We start from the raw sequence: 9,487 nt of genomic DNA on the forward strand, positions 1-9,487 counted from the left end.
GTCCAAGGGCCACTAATGAACATGTTCAAATGGCTTTTCTGGATTTCCAGAGGATTTTAAAGAGAAGTTTCTCTCATGCCCTCATCAGTTAGCTCTGAGGAAGGGTTAAAGGTCCATTTCTTCAATTTTCTCTTAATTTGCTTTGAAAACATTCTCCAACAGTGCAAAAAAGCAAACTAACAAATGAACAGAAAAGGAGATTCTCCATCCCAGAAAAGATGGTGGCACAGTGATGACAGGAAAATAGCATTCTAATGTGATTGACAGATCCTTTTTTTTTTTAATTTTTGTTGTGTTTAGATTTTAAATACTGACAGCTCATTATGTGATTGACCTAGTAGACAGTGTGTGTTTGGGGGAAGACTTGTGAATGTCAGTTCCATAAGGCCCACCACATCAAGATACTTCTAAAATATAAATATTATCATGGTCACGGTAACACACTTGCCTTATTTAACCACATCTTCTGAAACTATGACCTTCCAGAGGACCCAAGAGTCATTGCAACCCTACCTCATCAGGAAGGCAGAGCTATTGAGGTAGCCTCCCTATGCATATGACTGTGGGATGCTTAATGTTTCCAGCTCCTTGACCCACACCATGATTCTCAGATGCAGTTTTCTTAAGGGGACCCTCACAGTTTGAAATGGTTAAACTCTCTTTCCCCAAGTAGCTCACTCACTCCCATAAATAAAGTTCAAATGAAAATCTGCCTCAAGAAAAATTCTAAAAGCCCACTCCTTAGGTTCCTGGGAGATTTATGGTATGTGTATGCTAATCCTTGTTATTGCTGAAGTAAGACAAGTGAAATCAGCACATGGCTCATTAAGGAAAACCAAATGCTATAGATGTTAGCGTTTTAATTGTGGGCGGGTTTTCAGATTTCACAGAATGGCCTATTTAAAATAAGTTGAATGCAATACAAGGCGAATTTACGAGGAATTCCCTTTAATTGGGTCGACCAGTTCTTGGTTCAAACCTAGGGAAGAGAACAATGAAAGGTCGAGGCTTCATTTCATGGGTGGTTTTGGAAGGTAGTCTCATTACTTTATAGTCACAACTTGCATTCCCCGGTCACTGACAAGAAAGCTGAGAGCAAGGAGCTTTTCTGAAACCCATACCGTTTTCTATTCTGATCCACTGCAAATGTTCTCTCCCCAAGGCACAGGAAGGACACATGGAGTGCATCTTGGCTACAACATATGGTGCTGAAACAGCAAGCTGATAAGTCTTTAGCAGTACTTGACAGTGGTAAGAGATCAATTATTGTCACATAAATATTAAAAAGCTCCCCTAGTACTTTGTTGTAATGAGTAAGTTTAACCATGATAACTACCTCTCCGTTAATAGCAACCAAATTTGCCTAGGAAACAAAGTGTCACTCCATTAGGTGTTCAATTAAATGCTCAGTTGGTCCGAGGCTGTGTTGCTGCTGTTCCTATTGCTGCTGCTTTCATCTGCAATGAAAGCGAAAACATGAAATAAGTACCTGTTACCTTCCCTGGGGACCATGATTTTTCCATCCTGCAGGTGATAGAAACTTTCTGAAGACTGCAAATGTGGGTTTTGTCTGGGAAACTCTGACTTTGTCTCAATTTTTTGAGGAGATTGGATCTGGTCCTAGAATCAAGAGCACACACTCTTTTGCTCCTGAGGTTTCAAAAGTTCTTCTCTAGCAGATTCTAGCAATCAATCCACCAGCAAGCATTCACTGATTGCCAACCTGATAGTTAGCTCAAGTCCCTTCTCCCCGAGGCACGGACTTCTCCTGGGTAGGCTTGGGGAAGTGGTGAAGAAAAAAGAAGCGTTAGCCAGGAGGCTGAATATTCCACGATTCAGATGCTTACCCAATGTCTCAAGATTCTGTCTGTGGTCTGGAGAACTCAGTGCATTAATTCTAGTTCAAGCCACTGGGAAATAACTTCCCATTTCTCCACAGCTAGAATGGTGAAGCAGTCCCTTAAAACTGACTACAACTCCCCTGATTTGAGTTGTAATTAAGTTTACATTGCATTTCTAAGACACAAAAGCTCCAAAGAAAATAACAATATCAGCTTGTAAAATCAAAAAGAAAAATGTTTTCATATTTGGGAGTGTGTGCAGTTGTGCACAGAATAGGTGGGAAGATGTTCAAAGCACCAAGACCTTCTCGACCTCAATGAGAAACAAATACCAACACACATAGTTATAGAAAGTATATTTATATGATACAATAACAACCTTTGACTATAGAGTCAAAAGAAGGAAGTCCAGTCTCTGGAATGAACAGGAGGGAGCAAAGCAAAGTGTTTAATGGTTAAGAGCATTTACCTTGGAGCCGGCCTACCTGAGTTCAGATTCTAGATCTGCTACTTACTTGAGCAAATTACTTACCCTTTTTGTGACTCAGTTTCTTCATCTGGAAATGGGGATAATAGTAGTGTATACTTTGTAAGGTTGTTTTGAAAAATAATTGAATTAAGTTTTAAAATTTTAATTCAATTTAAATTTGAAATCCTTTGAATCTTCAATTGTAGAATTCATTTTATTGCAAATTTATCTTCAAGAAACAGCAGTTCTCACCACTTTGGAGTCCCCTAGTCTGTCTCTGCATTTCTCTGGCTAGAAAAACTCAAAGACTTTTGAGCAAAGATTCAGCTTTGTCAAAGTACTAGGTATTTCAAGAAGGGCTGAAGGTGAGTCCCTTGAAAAGACAAGCCCTCACCCTCATACACAATGGGCGGTAGAGTGTGGCTAGAGATCAGTCCTGAATGTTTGCACAGTGGACGCAGACCATTGCTCTGGCTGGGAGCAATTTCTCAGGGAGCTCTCTCCTGAGAAGCCAGCCTACATGGACTGGCAGAGTTAGGGAGAGACTATTCATTTTGGGAGTGTTATTAATTGTTTTGACACCTGCCCCTGGCATCTGTACCTCTTGCATAAGTAAATAATTGGCTGGGGCCAGAGCACTGCCTGCTCTCAGATGATTGGAAGAAGTGCAGCTCGGGGAAACTCCCCGTGCTATTTGCAACAGTCCCTCTACATTTAAAACACATTTTTCTCTCTGTCCCCACTACCCCATTCTTTTTCTTTTTTTAATGGAAAAAAAAAGAAACCTGTCTTTTCTTCGTATTCTCATCCCAGCTGGTGTTTCTTCCCTCTCTCTTTTCCTTTCCCCTCACCCCACTGGGGAAAAAAAAATGAAAGAAGCCCTGGTTTCTGGGCAGTTAAAATAATGCCTTGTTCTGTCATAAAGTCAACAATTTGGGTAGGAGGAGATGGAAAAGAAGGAGGGTTCGGTGAAACCCCTGGACTGAATGCAACCTCCCTGCCCCTTCTGCCCACTTTTGGATTGCTTGTCTTTCTGTATTTTATCTCATTTTGAGTACACGCCCTCAGAGGTCGGGGATATGGCTTCCTTTACACTGTGACAAGGTCCTAGCATCATCACAGTCATAACAGCTAACATTTGCAGAGTGTTGCCTATATGCCAATCACGTAGATCAGCACTGTAGACACTCTACCTTCTTCAATTTTCATGTCAGCCCTGGAGGATTGGTACTCATGATCCCTCTATGGCAGATGCAGAAACTGAATCCCACAGAGGTCCAGTGAGCTGCCTAAGGTCACACACTGAGTAAGAGGAGGAGGCTGCAAAGCATACAGGGTAACCAAGTCTCAGACTTACCAGTTTAGTTGTCCTTAGGTCACATTTGAGCTCATTATGAGTACAAGCCTTCAGAGGGCAGGGCTGCAGCTACTCTTCCACTAGTCACTAGCTTATTCGAAGTGGCCAATCCACATAAAGTGATCCTCATGCTTGGGAACAGCAGCCCTAATCTTTAGTTTCTTTAATGGGTTTAGAAAAGGCCATTAATTCTGAGAAAGTCATTCTCCTGCCGTGTGCCTGACAAGTGAGAGGTGAGCTATACACCTGACAGGATCATTCTGAGTCAAAGAACAGCCCTTTGTATGGAAGTATTCTCAAATTCCCCCCAACATAAAGTGAAGAGAAACATAATAGAACAAATTTCCGAAGCTATTTTTAAAAAATGGGGAGAGTAAATTTAGTGCTCATGAGAGTGAGGAACTCAACAGGATGATCTGGAGCAGACCACTGAGTTTCACAACTCACACTCTGCCAATCTCCTCCGTAAATACCCGGGCTATTCCAGGCCTGCTTCCTCTCTGGAGCAGATGCCACCAGTCTCAGAACATCATGGGGGTAGAGATGTAATAGGCAAAAGAGGCAAAAGACCATGTGGTGACACCATTGCACATTCATTTAGTGCTTCAGAATGTGCAAAGTGGCATCGCCTACACGATCTCGTTTGTTCCCCCTTACATTGGGGGCCAAGTCTAGGCAGGACTGGTATTAGTACCACCCCATTTGTCACATCAGGATCACGAGATTCCATATGCTGACTGGACATGCCCCAGCTCCCACAGCCACTGAAGTAACAGAATCGGGATTTGGCACAGGTCAGCTGACTCCAAATCCCTGCATTTTCTGATAAAAGGATTTTAGAAGTAGGAATTTGGTTTTTGTTTTGTTAAAGTGCACCAGAGTATTCCTGAAAATGAACACGCCATTTTCAGTGCAGATATTAAGGGCCTGGCACATGCCCTATAGACTCCCTGAGAAGGCACACACTCTTATTGGGTTTAGTTAGGACATTTCAGGGACACGTGGCACCCAGTCAGTCTGCCATCCATCTCTTGCTTCAGTCTCCCTTTTCTCCAAACTCCTACAAAATGTAAGTGCAGAAGTGTCTTGTTCAGTTCAGTTATGCACTTATACTCTACTCGATCTAATTTACATTTCATCTTACCTGCTTTGATGTTGTTTCACAAGTCCTATATCTCCAAACAGATTGAAAACTCTTACATGTTTTTCCACTGTACCCAGCAATGTGATCATCAACAAATAAACATATGCACTCCACTTTATGGTTTCCAAAGAGGTTAGCTGCAGAGTCTCAGCAAACTCAGAACAAAGTAAATCAATAATGGCATTGAAAATTATTACCATTTACTGAGCACCTACTATATGCCAGGCAATGGGCAAGGAACTTGATGTGCATTATCTTATTTAATTCTAACAATGTTTTAAGGTTGATACTGTTATTATACATAATCTGTAGAACAAACTAAAGCCTAGAGCAGTAATCCTCAAACTCTTTGATGTTAAGGCCACTTTAAACTTATAAAAATCTTGGAGATTGGGAGGCCGAGACGGGCGGATCACGAGGTCAGGAGATCGAGACCATCCTGGCTAACACGGTGAAACCCCGTCTCTACTAAAAAATACAAAAACTAGCCGGGCGAGGTGGCGGGCGCCTGTAGTCTCAGCTACTCGGGAGGCTGAGGCAGGAGAATGGCGTAAACCCAGGAGGCGGAGCTTGCAGTGAGCTGAGATCCGGCCACTGCACTCCAGCCTGGGCGACAGAGCTAGACTCCATCTCAAAAAAAAAAAAAAAAAAAAAATCTTGGAGAACCCCAACAAGCTTTTGTTTATGTGTAATATGTATATGTATCTCAATACTTTGCAAATTAGAAATTAAAATTGAAGTTTTTAAAACCCAGCAACACACAAGCACACATTCCATTAGCCATCAGAGTGATGAAATCATCATTCATCATGGGGCCTCTGGAAATCTTCACTGTACATTCATGAGGGAATAGAAATGAAACAGGCAAGTAAGTTCTTACTGTTATTACAGAAATTGTTTGAATTTCATGAACCTCCTTGGATCCTCAGACCACACTTTGAAAACTACTGGCCTAGAGAGTTGATTGAATGTTCAAGATCACTCAAAAAGTTATCAGATTAAACCACAGCAGCATGAATCTAGAGGCCCTTCTTTGAGTCACTGGGCTATACTGATATTTATTTGCCTCACTCTGGAGTCAGGGAGAAAAGGAGGTAGGTAGCTCCATGCCATTAGGACCAATTACCATGGTGACAATAAGTATAAGTGTTAGGGAAGTCAGGCAGCATGCTGCGTTCTTTGCTTAGGTGGGGGCAGCTCACTGCCCAGGGTCCTTGGACTTCCTTTCTCAGTCTTTCCCGAGCACAGAACAAACATCTTGCCTAGAGACTTGATTGATGTCCCTCCCTCTTCTCTACATCTCCTTTCTTCTTCCCCATGTAGTGGCAAAGAGCAGAAGCTCTATGACTCACTGGTTTCATGACCCTGGACAAGCAATTTAATCTCTTTCTCATCTGTAAAATGGAGATAAGAATAATACCTAACTCAAAGGCAAGATTGAGAGGGCTAAACAAGATAATGTATGTAAAGCTTTTAACACAGAGATGGCCATATAGTTATATCAAAAAGAAGCAGCAAATACAACTACCACTAATAATCATAATCAGTTGACCATTTACTCTATATGAATTGGTATGCTAATGCTTTACATGTACTAATTCATGTAATCTTCACAGCCTTTAGGATTGGGGTCATTTTGCCAATGAGAAAATTGAAACAGAGAGGTTAGGTGGCATTATAAGGTCACAGAACTCCTAAGTGATGACACTAGAAGTCAAACGCTGGCTCTCTCATTCCAGAACCTGAGTTTAGAGCCATAAGGCTCCCCTCAAAGAAAAGTCCAAGCCGCTACACCCAGAGGAAGCAGAAAAACAAATCCTTATCCTAAAATCTCTAGATACAACATGAGCATAAGAAAACAAAACAGAGCCTTTCTCATCAACAATGTATAAAGGGCCAAGGAGACGAGGATTTTCAGGTTTGTGGATAGGATACCCACCACAGTTGCTCACTGGTGGCCAGATCAGAGCTCACAACATCCTCCTAATCATCGCGTATTTGTTTTTCAAAGTCTTATAACCTCATGCATAGTCTCTGCACCAAATAAATGGAAATCCCTTGCTTCACTCAATTACTCTTCACTGACTAATATAGTGGCTGATGTACTGAACCACAAGCATCTAGCTGGCTTTGAGGCAATCTTGTAGAAGCCAGAGTCCCTCACTGGTGATCTGCTGAGTATTAGTGGTTGACAGGCCACTTATTTTCCTGTCACTTCAAAGTGCAACGCAGAAGACACTAATTTCATTTTACTGCTTTGCAACCAAGATAGCCTAGGCAGTTACTGGATTTATGCTTCATTCTTATGTTTATTTCTCCTTGAAAAGCAAAGGATCCCTTCACTGCCGGCCTCAGTGACATCAAACCAAGTAATGGAGTGAAACAGAGAATGCAGAGGATCAGGATTGGACCCTAGGTGTATGAATTAAAACACAGTGCAATATCTCCGCCACTGGTGTCAGAAGGCATAATTTGTATAACGAGCAGCTGCAGGCAATTGCTTAGTGTGGTCTGAAGCAAGAACTTTAATAAGATAACAGCTCACATTGATTGAATGTAATAAGTATGCCAAGCATGTGCTTCACATGTATTAATTCATTGAGTCCTCACAACAGTGCTATGACAAAGGTCTTCTTCCCATTTTACAGATGAGGAAACTGAGACAGAGACCTGAAGTAATTTTGCCAAGGTTGAACAACTAGTAAATGCCAAAACTGGGATTTGAACCCAACTATTCTCACTCCAGAGCTACCTTCATGTACTATAGTGTCTCTGTTGAAGGAGGAAATGATACAAAATAAACTACTTTCATATGCTGGATCTTGTTTGATGAGTCATTCATCTAGTCAGCAAATCATTACTGTTCACCTTATGTGTGCCAGAAATTATACCAACATCAAGGATCCTGTAGGTGAGGAGAGAAGTCCCTGCCTTTGTGAAACTTCGAATCAAATGTGGGAGACAGACACTAATCCAAAGAATTTCACCAGTAAGAGTAAAATCACAACCGTGACAGGTGATACCAAGGACAATTATATCATTCTCAGAAAACAGATAATAGGAAACTTTGACCTTGGAGGAAGGAGGGGGCACACAATTAGAAATCCTTCCCTTAAGAAGTGACAATTGAGTTGCCATCTCAAGAGGTGGGGAAAGAGCATTCCAGACAGAAGGAACAGCACGTGAAAACTATTTTTTCTCCTTTTTCCCAAGCCTTTTTGACAGCTGCACTGGGCTCGTTCTCTGGCCTCAGTTTGAGTTAGATGGTTCACTTTATCATGGTGAGACAAACATGACAAACCTAAAAATAATGGCTTCTTTTTTTTAAAAAAAGCAGCCTGATTGCATAAAAAGATTTAAAACTCAGGGCTCACCATTTTATCTCTTTTCTCTAAGTGCCCAAAGATGAGCAGGGGTGTCAACTAAGACTAATTGTTCCAATTGCAGCTGAATTTCCACCTCCTTATGAACTGGTTCTAAAAGACCCCCTTTAACAAAGGAAAAAGGGCTAGTCAGAGCTGGAGCGGGGAGGCGGAGGTTCTGAGGGATGGTGTGGGAAAAAGGAAGAAGCTCAGAGGACGTGCTCCCTACTGGACTGCATCAAAAGCTCTTTGCTCCCAGTTCTTGTTGCCTCCAAGCACATTTCTCTTGCCCTTCTTCCTACTCCCATCTGCCCATTAACCTTGAAGCCTGTGCAGTGAGCAGGGACATCTTAGAATCCATTTGAACTTGGGGCTTGGCTGCCAGCTTCCACAGAGACTTGGAATCAGGTTGCCCTTCCAGACAACAGGGATTAGCACAGCCCAGGGACAGAAACACATTTGGCAAGCACTTCCCTGTCCTCAGAACCCCCATACCTGCTACGCCCTTCTGACATGAAGACCAAGCCACCTCTATCTCCTTACTCCCTAAAGCCCTTGAAGTACCCTGACATATCAATCCCTAATCTGATGTGCAAAAGGGCAGGACCCAAGCACATATGAGCTGGTTTCTTTTCTTTACTTATTTATTTGTGTATTTATTTTGGCAATAAATAAAGACTTAGAATACCCTTCCTATATTTGAACATGATGAGTTCTTATCCCGGCAGAAGTCACAGTCCTTGGGTTATTGATTTCCACTCTGAGAAACTTCCAGTCTAATGTGAGACACAGACATTAACCCCAAAAATCTCACTACTCATAGTAAAATCACAACGGTGACAAGTGATACCAAGTAGAATTTTATGGTTCACCATCTCCACAATACAGATATGGGGGAGTAGGATGGACTTGGTCTGAATTGATCTATAACGTTCCCCTCAGTAGAGTGGGAAGAGCAGCAGCCCCTATTCCTATGCAATGGTTATGAACACAAAATCAGACTGCGTGGGTTTGAATCCTAGCTCCACCCCTTGCTAACTGTGTGTAAATCTGGATGTCTTTTATAAACTTTAGTTACCTCTTATGTAAAATGAGGACAATAATGTAAAATGGGGATAATAGTACTTAATCTTAGCATAAAGTTGTTGTGGGGCTTAAATGAGGTGATACATGTAGAAGAGTGTCTGAAACTCACTAAGCTCTCAATAATTCTTAACCATTATTCTTTATGAACCATGTACCTTAATTTCATGAAGCCAATTTAAGCAATTCAGTGAAGTACATGCAATCACACATCTACTGGTACCTGTGATC

This window comes from Rhinopithecus roxellana, chromosome 7 (genome assembly GCF_007565055.1).
Source record: "Rhinopithecus roxellana isolate Shanxi Qingling chromosome 7, ASM756505v1, whole genome shotgun sequence".
NCBI lineage: Eukaryota > Metazoa > Chordata > Mammalia > Primates > Cercopithecidae > Rhinopithecus > Rhinopithecus roxellana.